The sequence below is a fragment of the Euleptes europaea genome, chromosome 8 (genome assembly GCF_029931775.1).
Source record: "Euleptes europaea isolate rEulEur1 chromosome 8, rEulEur1.hap1, whole genome shotgun sequence".
NCBI lineage: Eukaryota > Metazoa > Chordata > Lepidosauria > Squamata > Sphaerodactylidae > Euleptes > Euleptes europaea.
The window spans coordinates 31,364,531-31,380,070 of NC_079319.1; the positions used below are offsets into that span (position 1 = coordinate 31,364,531).

Here is a 15,540-nt window from a genome sequence, read left to right on the forward strand (position 1 = left end):
GCTCTGCCCCCAAAATCTCCCGCCGGTGGCGAAGAGGGACCTGGCAACCCTGGCACCCACCAAGAAGTGGTCAGGGCCAGGTAGGGCTTTTGCCTAGCAAGGCTTCTGCTTGACTATTAGAGATTTTAATTGGTTGTACAGATTTTTTGTTTAAATGTTGCTTTGGCAGCAGCTGCCACCACAGCACAAGGATTTGCCCTGTGTTGCTGAAGTTAAGCCGTGGCGCCCATTTTGTGGTAGGCTCCACCTCCTGCGGCAGCTATTTGGTTGCTGAATTTTTTTTAAAAAATGAATTAGTTTAGGGTGAAGCAATGCTTTAGAAGATGGGCTGTTCAAATTTAAAGTAACACGAACAAAACTACTTGTATTGAAGCCAAGAAGGCAGTGGCAAACCACCTCTGCTTCTCACTTTCCTTGAAAGCCCCTTGCTGGGGCCGCCATAAGTAGGGTTGCCATCCTCCAGAATTTTCTACTGGAAGCCTGTTCCACCCTGAGTTTTGCCACCTAAATTATTCTGCTGACTCATGTGTATATGTATGGGGCTTGTTACATTGTATGTTTGTCTGCATACTCTCTGTATGTTTGGGTGTAACAACAAGTTAATTGTAGTTGACACATTGACTATGTTGTGATATGTACCACTTGTAAACTGAGTTACATATGAGAATTACAACTCAGTGAGCTTTGAAACAAGTTGAAGCTGTGTTTGGTTATTATTCTATTAGTTTGTCATTATTGTTTTTGTACAGAAATTTATAGCCATAGTGGCTGCCATTTTTTTCTACTGTATCTTCCAGATGGGGCCTGGAAATCTCCCGCTATTACAACTGATCTCCAGACGACAGAGATCCATTCCCCTGGAGAAAATGGCTGCTTTGGAAGGTGGACTCTATGTAGGGTTGCCAATTGCCAGGTAGTAGCAGGAGATCTCCTGCTAGTTCAACTGTTTTCCAGCAGATAGAGATCAGATCACCTGGAGAAAAATGGCCGCTTTGGCAATTGAACTCTATGGCATTGAAGTCCCTCCCCTCTCCAAACCCCGCCCTCTTCAGGCTCCGCCCCAAACATCTCCCACCGGTGGCAAAGAGGGACCTGGCAACCCTAACTCCATGGTATTGCACCCTGCTGGGCTCCCTTCCCTCCCCAAACCCCGCTCCACCCTCAAATCTTCAGATATTTCCCCACCCAGGGTTGGCAACCTTAGCCATAAGACGGTTCTGTAGCCATTATCTACATTCTCTAAATATTAATATAGGTTGCTATCACTAATGTGATATTCGTAACCTGTACAGATGAGAGTTGTGCAGGACCAGTGTTTATATACTAATAAGAAAAATGAATTTGATGACTGTGAATGAATAAGAGTGATTTAGTCCCCCGTTAGTTTTCATTTTTGTCTTTCACCACAAGCAAATATAGATGTACCAAAATGTACTCTTTGATAATGAAACACAACGGAAGTTCTGGAATAAGCATTCTTTTTCAAGACAGCATTTGTAGCTGTCAAGACTGTTAATGGCCACTTGAAAGAGCCACTTTCATACATATTATCTGAACATACATCAGAGGAATGGAATTGTACTTTTGCTTGCTTTCTCTTCTCTCTCGCAGCCCTGACTCATAAATGTGTTACAGATCTATTCATCTTAAACTTTCCTTTTCTGAAGTCAAATTTCTGGAGTCAGACAAATTTTCTTTCCAGCAGAAAATAAACGCTGTCCCCATTTTTGTATAAGAGATACTGACCAAACAAGGGAAAGAAATCATCACCAGTTCTATGGAGAATGTCTTCACTCTTGGACTACCAGTTGGCCCTGGAAGACCCATACCTTAAGTCTCTAAAGCAGGGATCATAAGAACATAAGAAAGGCCCTGCTGGATCAGACCAAGGCCCATTAAGTCCAGCAGTCTGTTCACACAGTGGCCAACCAGGTGCCTCTAGGAAGCCCACAAACAAGACAACTGCAGCAGCATTACCCTGCCTGTGTTCCACATTACCGAATATCATAGGCATGATACTATGATACTGGAAAGAATAGGTGTGCATCATGACTAGTATTCATTTTGATTAGTAGCCATGAATAGCCCTCTCCTCCATGAATATGTCCACTCCCCTCTTAAAGCCCTCCAAGCTGGCAGCCATCACCCCATCCTGGGGCAGGGAGTTCCACAATTTAACTATGCTTGGGTCCCCAACGTGGTGTCCATGGGGCCATGGCGCCCACTAATACCTTTTCTGGCACCTGCCAAGTGTTTTTAGGAAATTGGGGCAGGGGTCAGGGCCTTTGCCCGGCAAAGATTCTGATTAACTAATGGAGGTTTGATTGGCAGTGCCAATTTTTAAAAATGTTGCTTTGGCAGCAGCTGCCACCATAACACAAGGATCTGCATTGTATTGCTGAAGTTAAGCAGTGGGAATCATTTTGCGGCTGTCTCCGCCTCTGGTGGCAGCCATTTTGTGGCAGCCATTCTGTTCTTGCACCCACCATGCCATGTCAGAATTCCAAATGTGCCCACAGACTCAAAAAGGTTGGGGACCCCTGTCCTAAAGAATGAGTAAACACACTGAAGTATAGTTAAAATTAACATCCCTTCTAAAACCCACAAGCTAAATGTGAAAAACTGAAAAACCTAACAGATATGTGAGATCCTTCATCATTGATATATTAATTATCTGAATTGACTGGGGATGTTCATGTGGCTTTGGCAAAGAATCCAAGTCACAGGGAAGCCAGGGTGACTTCCACAGGTGGCATGCCTTCACGTTGATTACCCTAATGCTCTGGAATGCCCTCCCTACAAAAATCCACTTGGGCCCACCTTGACAGAGGTTTAGCAAAGGATGAAAGTATTTTTGTTTGAGTTGTCCTGTAATCGTTCTTTAATTCTTCTTTCCCTTGTAATATCGCTGCAGTAGGTTTAATGTGATTTTGAAATACACTGTAATTTTATTTTTAGCTTTGTGGTTTTGTATGAATTTATTCTGCAACACTTGTTTTAGTTTTAAACGTTTACAAATAAATACAAATGATTATTTGTAAATGCAAATTTACAACATGATAAACCTGCACCCCAGGTACTAGCTGTATATCTCCCACTATTACAACTGATCTCCAGCCAATAAAAATCAGTTCACCTGGAGAAAATGGCCACTTCGGCAATTGCACTCTATGGCATTGAAGTCCCTCCCCTCCCCTCCCCAAACCCCACCCTCCTCAGGCTCCGCCCCAGAAGCTTCCCACTGGTGGCAAAGAGGGACCTGGCAACCCTACTATGTACAATGGCTATTAACACAGGCATGCTTGTGCCAAACAAACATCACAATCCTGAGTTGTTTCTGAGCTTGTTGTCACTATTTGCCACACAATACTCTGCAATGGTACATTTTAAGATGAATGTATTATTAAACAGAAGGTTCCCGTCTCTTCTTCAATTTTAAATATACCTCAGAGATGCTTTGAAAAGTGTCTATTTAAAGAGAATGTAACAGCAGCTGGTAATTTGCTCAGTATTGCACAAAATTGTTCTGGGATGCCACCACCTGTGCAGGTTTTCCATCCGGATTTTGGAGACTGTACAGTATAATTATAATAGACATTCCATTGGGTGACCTTCATTATAATTGCACCCTTCCACAATATTATAATACAGCAATTTTAAGGTCACTGATTTTCACCATATGATTTTCTGAAGCTGGCACTATACGTTGGGAAAAAAATGCAATATTTATGAACTTCCTTACAGAAAAAAATCCTTCAGGCTGTAGCATTAATCTCCATATTTTTCTCCAATCAGTCATCCTTTCCCCATTCATTCCTCATTATTTTTCTTTGCAGATGTTTGATAAGGCCACTGTATTCTTAGTCATGTTAACCTTACAGGATTATTTTGGCATTTTCATATCATTTGGGGACAGATCAGTGATAGTGACGCTTACTTCTTGTGGCTCAGCTATGCTGACTTCGGGTCACAAAACTCAATACACTGATTCAGTGGATCTGATTTTTTCCCCTCCTCTAGTAGCCAGATAGGATCAGAATTTTCTCTCTCTCTAGGAAACTGGACCACTAGAGTTGTTCAGGCACGTTAAAGATACCGTTGAGCCAAAGCAGTACTTCCCTGAAGGCATTAAATGAGAAATCGAAACTGAATTATTATGTTATACTCCAATCGTGAAAATAATTGCTCCCTAGAAAATTATTGCTTTAAAAGTAATGGCCAATCTTTATGGCAAAGTGTGCCACAAGTCACATTTCAAGTGTGAGATAGTGCCATACCAGACCAGTAAAGTATATTATAGGGTTGCTAACCTCCTATGGGGCCTGGAGATCTCACGACTCCCGGAATTACAACTGATCACCAGACTACATAGTGCCCCTGGAGAAAATGGCTGCTTTGGAGGGTGAAGTCTACGGTATGATACGCTGTTGAGGTCCCTCCCCGCCCCAAACCCTTCTCTCACCAGACTGCACCCCAAATCTCAAGGAATTTCCCAACATGGAGTTGACAACCCCATGTGTTGGCTATCCTACCACTTAGGGTGACCCATCTGGCATCAACCAGAGCCTGGGCCTTTTCCAAGGCTCTGGATCTGTAGAACGGGATCCCTGAAGAGGTGAGGGCAGCCCCTTCTATGTAAATCTTCAGGGGGTGCTGCAAGGTCTGCCTGTTTGCCAGGTAGGGTTTCCAACCTCCAGGTAATAGCAGAAGATCTCCTGCTATTACAACTGATCTCTAGCCGATAGAGATCAGTTCACCTGGAGAAAATGGCCGCTTTGGCAATTGGACTCTATGGCATTGAAGTCCTTCCCCTCCCCCAACCTTGCCCTCCTCAGACTCCACCCCCAAAACCTCCCACTGGTGGCAAAGAGGGACCTGGCAACTCTATTGCCAGGGCGTTTGAGCGGGTTTGAAAGGCAGGCATCTTTTAAGGGGGGAGGGAGGAGAGATTTGAGCTTTCCTCCTTTATGTTTGGTTTTCTCACTGTGGTGTAGTGCTTAGGAGCAGCAGACTCTAATCTGGAGAACCGGGTTGGTTTCCCCACTCTTACACATTAAGTCTGCTGGGTGACCTTGGGCTAGTCACAGTTCTCTCCAAACTCTCTCAGCCTCACCTACCTTACAAGGTGTCTGTTCTGAGGAGAGGAAGGGAAGGCTATTGTAAGCTGGTTTGAAACTCCTTAAAGGTAGAGAAAATCAGCATATAAAAACCAACCGTTCTTCTTAACTATTATTGTAAGCCGCCTTGAACCACAAGGAAAGGCGAGATATCAATGTTTTAATAAACAAATATGTAAATCATGTCTTTTTATAGGAATTCAAGATGGGATGAAGTCTGAAAGCACCACATGTTACTGGTAGCAACAGCTTGAGGGGGCTTAGCTGAAAACTATAGTCCAGAAAAGGGATTTCTTACATTCATACAAGGAGCCCTTAATCGATTTACTTGGTGTATCCATATTCTTCTCTCAAAAGAAGGTGCAGGGCAGTAAAATTCAAAATGGTGTTGGAAAACCTGAAAGTTGGGGGAAAGTGGCAATTAATCAGTGTTTCTAATTACTAATTACACCTGCCTGCAAATTATTATTTCCTCCACCCTAGAAATTCATTCACTAACACCAGGTAGGTAGTTATGCTCTGCACAGATGCAGTCTTTGTGCTTTGGCATTCAGAACAAGCATGATTCTTGGCTCACCTTCCAAAAATATCATTTTCTTGTAGTAGTAAGGGGATTAAGACTTCCTTTTAAAATGAAAATTGGGAATTTTCATGGTGTATTTCTAAGGAGGGGGGCCTTGTCCCCATATGCCCCTTGTAACTATGGGCCTGAACCAGCACTATTTATTTGCTTCTGATTTACATATTGAATAGGGTTGTATACATTAATGACCTTAAACACTACCAATGACTTCTTTGGAAAAGGAAGATTTATGAACAGGCGAGTGGGGGAGTAACAGATCAAGACTTGTGAGTCTTTTGTTACTGTTGTAGGCTAGAAGGTAATAACAACAAATCAAAAGGCATAGCTAGTAAAATATCTTGTAAGCACTCACACCATGCACTTTCCATAAAGGCATATAATATAGTTTGTTACCAGATTAGTATCCTCTCTTCTGGTGGAAGCAGTCAGAAACCTTCTGCTTCTTCTTCCTGCTGACGCAACAGCTATTGCTAATGCTGCACTCAGAAAGAGCCATGGTTTGAATTGCATGGGAAGCCACTTTGCTTGGCTACCTCTCCTATTAAACATTCCCCAAAGAAATGAAACTGATCGATTATGTGAACTATGGTTTTTAATTTTCTGGATATCATTTTTTTCCACCCTGAGGAGTCCTCTTTCATTCATCACACACAGGGACATAAATCAATTTTGTAAACAGTCTGAGTAAGCAGATCTTGCACAGAACTGTGTATCTATGATATATAAATATTCAGTCAGCCCATTCATCTATATAGCCCAGTACTGTCTGGTTTACTGGTAGCAACTTTCCAACTTCTTCACCCTGTGGGCTGAGTTCCTACAACCAGAGATGCCAGGGATTGTACCTGGTGCCTTATACTTACAAAGCATGTGCTTTCTCACTGAGCTATGGACACAAGAGGAGCATAACAAGTTCCTTATAGCCTCCATAATAGCTCTGTGTGGTGTAGTGATTTGAAGCGTAGGACTCTGATCTGGAGAACAGGGTTTGATTCCCCACTCCTCCACATGAGTGGCGGAGGCTAATCTGGTGAACTGGATTTATTTCTCCACTCCTACACATGAAGCCAGCTGGGTGACCTTGGGCTAGTCACACTCTCCCAGCCCCACGTACCTCACAGGGTGTCTGTTGTGGGGAGGGGAAGGTGATTGTAAGCCAGTTTGAGTCTTCCTTAAGTGGTAGAGAAAATCGGCATATAAAAACCAACTCTTCTTCTTCTTCTTCTTCTTCTTCTTCTTCTTCTTCTTCTTCTTCTTCTTCTTCTTCTTCTTCTACTACTACTACTACTACTACTACTACTACTACCCAAATGATTTAAATAAGCAAGATTCTATTCCAGTAGCACCTTAAAGACCAACCAGATTTCCAAGGTATAAGCTTCGAAGGGAACACTGACTCTCAAAAGCTTATACCCTAGAAATCTTGCTGGTCTTTAAGGTGCTACTGGACTCAAATCCTGCTTTTCTACTGCAGACTAACACAGCTACCCACTGAACTGATTAAGATGTCTGCACTGTTTCTCCAAAGATATAAAAAAGTTGCAAACAGCTTTAGTGGGTTTAGGTGAGGAAAATAATGGTTTTGGAGAGGGAAAAGGTTATTTATTGATTTGTTCAGAAAATGTACATGTCACTACTCTAGAGACCCATTTGTGGCTTACAACTAAAACAATAAAACAAGGCCAGTAAGTTCAAACAAGTCCTGCGATGCGAATTAATTTCTTTTTTCTTGGCTTGGTGTTTCTGTTGCTAACAATGGACAAGTTATTGGTTTAGCCCACCAGCATCATGGGCTCAGCTGCACTTGGCCTTACTTGGTGTGTGTTTCTGCCTCCTGTGGTGGCCATTTTGTGACTGGCTCCACTTCCTGTGGTGGTAGGGTTGCCAACTGCCAGGTAGTAGCAGGCGATCTCCTGCTAATTCAACTGATCTCCAGCCGATAGAGATCAGATCACCTGGAGAAAAATGGCCGCTTTGGCAATTGAACTCTATGGCATTGAAGTCCCTCCCCTCCCCAAACCCCGCCCTCCTCAGGCTCTGCCCCCAAAATCTCCCACCGGATGAGAAGAGGGACCTGGCAACCCTATGCGGTGGCCATTGTGTGGTTGCACCCACAAACCTGTGTCAGAATTCCAAAGGGGCACCAAAAGGTTGGGGACCCTGAACTAATGGATCGTGACAGCAAAGCTTGTAGATTTCTAAAACATTCACATGCTGAACAAGGGTCCTTTATTACACTTTGCATTTCATCACAATAATAGAAATGGTATTTTACAGCAACAAAACAAGGCAGCTTGTGTTTCTGTAAATTTGCTGAAGCAAACAAGGACGACAAACACCAACAGTAGTACTACCACTATCTTGCCAATACAAATATCTTTTATGACACTCAAACCAATCTTGTATGAATCATCAAATATAAGTACTGGAAGCCAGTTGCTGACAGATAATCAAGTTCAGCTCTATTCTTGTTACATCTTTATATCTGAACAAAACTACCAAAAGAAAAATGTAACCTTAAAATGTTCTGAATGGGGACATTATTCTCAGTGGTTTGGCTCACTGCTTTCTGAAAGGCTAGAAAGGTCTTCCTGAAATGTATCACTTCAACTTAAAGCTCCTTTCATATCGCTATTGGTGTCTTAGTACAATTTGGATTCGAACCAATAAGTTTTGCTCTGTTGATGGGAGACTCCTTACACAGAAGAAAGGAGGGGTTGGATCCAGCCCATAGTTGGGTTGTGTGTTTTTATATTTTGGAAAACTTTTTCAGATCTCCAGTCTTCTGAAAGATAAACACACGGATGTAGAATATATTGAGAAATCCTGACACATATCGGTTGTTTTTAAATCAGGTTTATTTAATGAACACACTGAACCTCAAGAATTTCCAAATGCTTGCCCCCCAATAAATGGCAAGAACATGGTGGCAGCAATGGTAAGACCCAAGTCTCCTAGGTGCAAGAGGACAGCAGGCATTGTTTATGGCAGGGAGAATTGTACCTGGGCCATTGAATCCCGTCATAGTTCTACTGTCAGCTCTACCATACGTATGTGTGTAGATATATGCATGTGTTCGTACATTTTGTAAAACAATAGTCCAGTTACATCTTGTACATCTTGTTCACTTGTGACCTGAACAACATGCGTAAAAGTCAACAATAAAACTAGAGCAATATATGTTCTGTACAACACACGCCTAAAAACGGAGCCTTGATTACTTACCGTGAAGGCTCCTTCTGTTCTGAGGCGACGGGCATCTTGAAGCTGTGGGTGTTTACCGATGCTCTCTGGGGAGGCAGGACCAAATCTTATTGGCTGTCTCCTCTAGGCGGGAAACAGCCCTTGGCTTCCCACTTTCCGTCCTGCCTTTGAGGGGAGAGCAGTGTTTATGCACAGCTCTTTGCTAAGTGTTGTCTAATTTAAGATTGTGGTTAGGTCTTTATAACTTCAAGATGCCTTAGCCTCAGAAGAGAATATCAACCAAAGTATCCATTTTCTCTGGTGTAAGTTTTTCTTGAAATATCCTCTAGTACTCATTGTCCTGCCATCATTTTGCAGCCTCCTCAAGGCTGAGTTCAATGAGAGATGTTCATTAATCTGCCATAGGTAATGTCAAAGGAAGCAGTTTTATATGGACAATGGCTAACAAGCAAATAGTATGCTGTTATCTCAACACAAATAATGTTTATATTTATTCCAAGCTACTAATTCTCTCCTTCTTTGAGTTCATTCAATTCCTTCTGACATAACGAAAACAAGAATACAGCTTTGTAAATAGTGTAGCTGACACTAATGCTAGGTACGCACATACCAAATGAATAATCCGATTTCTTACAAAGAATCTTAATGAAATGAATGGAAGTACCTGCAATAAAATAATGCAAAGATGACCATTATCGTTATGTTTAGGAAGAATATATAATGCCAGTTAGGATATATATATATATATATATGTATATATATTTCTAAAGACACTGCATTCCATAATGGCTTATATAAAGAGGAGAAAGAGACAGGTGAAAGAAAGAAGGTTGTTTACAGTGACTCGTAAAAAGTAAAGAATGTTTTATCTCTTACTTTTTTATTCTAATACATAATACTTAACCAGCATTGGCAAAGTGTGATTAATTTCATCAATTACATGTTATGCAGTAATACAGTACTGGATCCTGAGATAATTCTCCTAGGATATTTAAAAGGATTGGTAGCTTTTTCAGAAACTGACTTACACCCCATTCCTGACCTGAAAGGACAAAAGTCCTTTGGAGGCCAGGAAAGGGCTACAGTTGTATAAGTGTCATGGTCAAGTGGCTGTGCCACTCATGCCATCCAGGTTGGCATGGACTCCAGTAGGGGGACCCAGATGCCGGTCTCCTGATGCTGCCGTGGCAGCGCCACCCAGGGACGCTGGCTGGGCCTTCCGCCGGCATCCCACCAATGCAAAGCCCGTGCCGGCGTCCTGCGGGGCATTCCCAGGGTGTGTCGGGGGGCAGTGCTGCCAGTAGGCAGCCTCCTGTACCCTTTTGGCCCAGTATGCTGACGAAGGAGAACAGCGTTGCTGCGCCAGCTTTTTTGGTGGTGCAGCCTCGCCATTCTCAATGGGGCAAAATGTCCCATTCAAAAATTAAAAAGCCTTCAAAAGGCTTTTTAAAGCCTTTCAGCAGCTGCGGAATGGCTTTGGAGGTGCTGCCGCAGTGCCTTGGCGGTACTGTCCCTGGACTCTGCAGGCTCAGTAATGGGCTGCCCTTTTCAGCTCTGATTACAGCTGTTAATATGGTTATTGAGGCATATAAGGGGGGATCAGAACTGCCTTCTATGAAAGATAGGTTAACTGTATTTGGAATGTAGCCTTATTAACTAAATTAACATAATACCCAAGCATGCAAAGGAATATTTTGCAATGTGAAGGTAAGTTTTGAATGCTGTGCAGTGCTTAATGATAAACTGCAGCTGCAGAGCCTCTAATTTGAATTAGACCCACTGCATGTTGGGAGGGGCTTCACCTCCTTATTTTGTGTGGTTTTACTGATTGAAATCTTCGCCGCGGTTATTATTTGCTCTGGAAGGGAACAAAGACCCATAAAGAAAGAGTTGATACCTTTCAGGGCTAATAGCTTGCACGCACATGTGAGGGGTAGGCTCAATTGACTAAACTTCCCAAAAAAAGTCTGGCTCAATGCATTTGTTTATGTGGTGGCTCAGTAGAAGATCTCCCCCATTTTGTTCTGGCCTGTCCTTTATACACTGAGCTCCGGAACAAGTTTTTGGCAAACATTCTTTCAGCGTCACAATTATCATCTGATGTTGACAGATTAATCTATTTGTAATCAGATACGAACCCTTATATTTCCCAAAAAATGGCACTGTATGGCCTAGCAGCCAAGAAAATCAGGGCGAAGCAAATCACGAAAGGTGGATAGAGCCCAATGGGTGTATTTTAATTTCTTAATTTTTGTAGTTTTAAAAAATTATTCTGGTTCTGTACATTTTAGCCTTTTGTTATATTTTTATAGGAGCCCCATGGCACAGAGTGGTAAGGTGCAGTACTGCAAAGTCTGCTTGCGACCTGAGTTCAATCCTGACGGAAGTTGGTTTCAGGTAGCCGGCTCAAGGTTGACTCAGCCTTCCATCCTTCCAAGGTCAGTAAAATGAGTACCCAGCTTGCTGGGGGTAAAGGGAAGATGACTGGAGAAGGCAATGGCAAACCACCCTGTAAACATAGTCTGTCTAGTAAACGTTGGGATGTGATGTCATCCCATGGGTCAGTAATGACCTGGTGCTTGCGCAGGGGACTACCTTTACCTTTTAACCTATATTTTAGATTGTAATGGCCTATGGCCTCATACAATAAACCTGACTTGAATAAACTTCCTAGGAGGAATGGCTACGCTGAGGCCATCTCACGTCTACAATTTCCATTTCAAAATGATTGAGAAGCTCATCATGGATCTGCCAGCATCTCATCTGGTTTGGCCCTATAACCATCACGGAACACTTTCTCACGGCACTCCTACTTTTCCTGTTTATCTATCCTTCACAATTGCTCTGGATGAATCGCCTGGCAATTGATCTTGGTTTGATGACTAATGATGTCAGTTCACACACCAGCACACCAGCACCAGAGCTGCTTTTGCAATGCCTCTCCATACGATGATCAAGTCACATCTGTTGAAACTACAGAGAGAATAATATGACACTACATGAGCACCACCCGACGCAATTATCTCTGTCCTCTAACCCTGTGCTACGTGTGTAAAGGATTCTGCAAACGGCAACAGTAATTTTCATGGAAACATTCATTGACAATAATTAGAGTTTTATTACTCAAAGGCTCGTTCAGGTTTCCAAAGGAAAATATGTCCATACCTAAGCTATATAAATCAAATATAACAAAGAAGAGCCCTTTAAAAGGTAAAAGATGCCGTTCACCACAGAGCCGCTGCTTTGCAATTGCCAAGTGAAAGAAGAATAAAGCCTGACAACCTGACAAGAGCAGCAAATTGACTTTAGTGAGAACAATGAAATAAAGTCTGTTAAGCACAGCTATCATCTTCCCTCATAAAAGCAGTCAGCTTGCTATTGAGGTGATGTAAGGGAATTGTAGAGGAACGAGAAAAGTAGAGTCCAAGTTGAGGTGATTCTGAGCTTATGACTGTTACATTACGAGTATCTGTCCTGATGCCAGCTTGACAACACAAAACTCCATCCTGGAGATGCAAAGGTTTATGAGTCTGCAAAGACAGGCACCAAAGTCCATATCTATACGAGTGTGTTGGCCTCTCGGTCTTATCCAAGTTCCTCCACTACTCTAGGCTCTACCACTAGAAGGATCCAAATTGGCCTACAGAGAAAGATATTGGAACAGGTCTTTTGCACCTATACTGGCATTTCAGTTAAAGTATTAATGGGCTCTGTCATCTTTAGAGATGAGGTTACCCACCTCCTTGCCACGGTTCTGTGACTAACCATATACAGGTTTTGGTCTCAGGTTAGACCTCCAGATTAATTATTCAAGCCACCTGTTTGCTTATCTTCATGGATCCTACAGAGATTGTTCTTGGTGAGTTAGATGTTTGGATGAGCCAGGCTGTTGCAATTTAAGGACCAAAAGAGAAGTGATGCAGGAAGGGCAATACATCAGTAAATGTCTTAAATCTCTGGTCTCTTTTGCCCACTGCACAGACCTTCCTGTTGCTTAAATGCCCCATGAAATTATTATTATTTATGGAAGGCAACAAAACAAGAAAGAGAGAAAACCCAGCACGTGATCAAAGACAGTCTTTTGAAGACTTGGTTGAAAAATAAAAAGAGATTGACCCCATCACCATGTTTGCTAATGTCACCAACGTAGGCTTTAGTAATGCAGAGAATAAAATAATGGATTCAATAAAATATCAAGATATGATCACCAAACTAGGACAACCCAAAACATGGGAGTCAATGAGGGCCGAGAAAAAGAAAACTGGATGGCTAACTTACAGGCAACTGGTCGGCAGATATAAGCAAGGTTGCCTCGAGAAGGGAAAACTAAAATGATGCACTTTGAGAATTTGATAAACAAAGAAAAAGATCTCGTGGGTATAATATACATGTTGCTGCTCAGATACGAAACAGAGAATGAACAAGTGAAAATATCCATGGTGAAATGGATGCAGAATCTAGGAAAAGGGGTCCCTATGCAACAATGGGAACAACTACGGACAAAATTGATAAAATTTACAGCATGCTGGCATAGATAAGAGCAAGGAAGAAGTGTTCAACCACAGCCAGAGTGGCAATAGCAACAAAATGGAAACAGGAAGAGCTACCAGAACTATAAAACTGGTGAGAGAAAATGGCAGAATATGCAATGATGGCTAGATTAACAAATTTCATGAACAAAAGACCTGTTGAAGAGTTGGACAGAAAGTGGAAACTTTATTATGATTATGCAAAATTATAATATTTTTGTAAATTCAAGCTTCCAGAAAAAAATATGTAGTATGTTAAAGAGAATATTGTTTAGCTTAATATGTATTCTAGTTTCATAAAATAGAACTATAATAAGTAACAGAAATTTAATAACCTTACAGTGTCATATATTATGTAGTGTCATATCCGAGAAACACAAATAGAACTTGTAACAGTCATTACAGCTCTTTAGTTAACAGAATAACTGCTTGGTAGATGGTAAAAATACTAAAATTTAGTCCTATACCCAGACCAGAGTAAGGCGTAATGTTGTATGGATGGTAGAGTAGTATTATATGTTGTAGTGTAGATGTTGTATCTTGTATCCTGTAATTTGTGTCATGTCTGTTTGCGTCTGTATTGTTGTTGAATGTTTGAAAATAAAAATTCTAACATAAAAAATGCCCCATGAAATGTTGCTCCTGAGGTACAGGGGACCCCTCAGTAGCAGCGTTAGGCGGCATTACACCTGCAGCAAAAGGGGAGAGGTGAGAACAAGGCACCATGGACATTTTCCTGTTGGTGCAAGCAGCCCAGTTGGTCCAAGTTGCATCGCCCAATCACTGTGACCAGAAATCTGTATCCAAGCTCATTTACAACTCTGCCAGTCTATGCCTTTGGGATACTGTCTGAGAAACACAGACATCATTAATCCTGAAGTTGTACTTGTCTGAGTTTAGCACAGTTATTGCTATCATCTTAAATAGCCAACCAAGCTCAACAGCACTTGGATGCGTGCTTTCCCCAACCACGGCAGGCTGTAATTGCAATTATGTTTTCTTATAAAGGTTGCAATTATCTATTAAAAACCACTGAAAGTATCTTAGAAAGCAGCAAAATAACAATCACTTGAGGAGGGGGGAGTAAACAAGGTGAAAGAGATCGCTGTTTTCCCTTCTAGCAGAGAGTTACATTTTCTCTTGCATGACAGAGGCTTTGGAAGGTGATTGCAACTGAGAAATGCTCTTGAGCATTCCTGTGAATTATAACTTAACCATTATAACATTCCTGTGAATTATAACTTAACCAGACTAAAACAGAGGGTAATTTATTATTCGACAAAATATATTGGAAATAATGTTAACATAAGAACTAAGTAAAAATGAGCCAATAAACATCCTTGATGGATCCCTATTGTGTTTAAGCTTCTCGGCTCTAACCATGTTGCTTGTATATACACACAAAGGTGCATTATTTGTACTAAAAAGCACTTATCAATCCCAGAAAAGGCCAATTTATTCTAGAGCATATCTCCATCTCTATGATAAAACACAGAAGATAAATCAATAAAGGTAATAAAGAGATGTTTACTCACATGTTCAAAAGTCAATGGACAAATCTAATCTAATCACAATACTAGAATTTAGAGGCACCAAATGAAATTGATGGGTTAGGGTTGTCAGCTACGCATTGGGAAATCCCTGGAGATTTTGGGAGTGGAGCCTGAGGAGGGCGGGGTTCGGGGAAAGAAGGAATTCCAATGGGATATAACACCATAGAATCCACCTTCCATAGCTACCATTTTCTCCACTAAGCTCTGTTGCCTGGAGATCAGCTGTAATCCCAGGAGATCTCCAGCCACTGCCTGGAGGCTGGCAACCCTATGATGGCTAGTAGATTCAGGCAAGAGATAGTGATGCCCACCGGGTTTGATGGCTTTAAATAGGGCTGTCAATTCGGTTCGGTCCGAACTGAAAATCAACCGAATTTCCCCTGATTCGGTGATTTTCTGTTCGGACGGATCCTAACTCAAAACTGGCGGGCAACCGGGGGGGGCGAATTCAGCGAGTTCGGAAGTTCGCGAATAAATTCGGCAGATTCGGCCCCCCTTCAGGGGAGCCCGCTGAAAGGCGCGGGCTGCCCTTTAAACTGATCTGAGCCTCCCAG

General features: G+C 42.0%; 1 protein-coding gene across 7 annotated transcripts in view; it reads right to left on the reverse strand.

Annotated features, from left to right (window-relative positions):
• Nucleotides 1-15,540, reverse strand: part of RALYL (RALY RNA binding protein like) — a 313,989-nt gene that overhangs the window by 54,247 nt on the left and 244,202 nt on the right. The window lies entirely within an intron of this gene.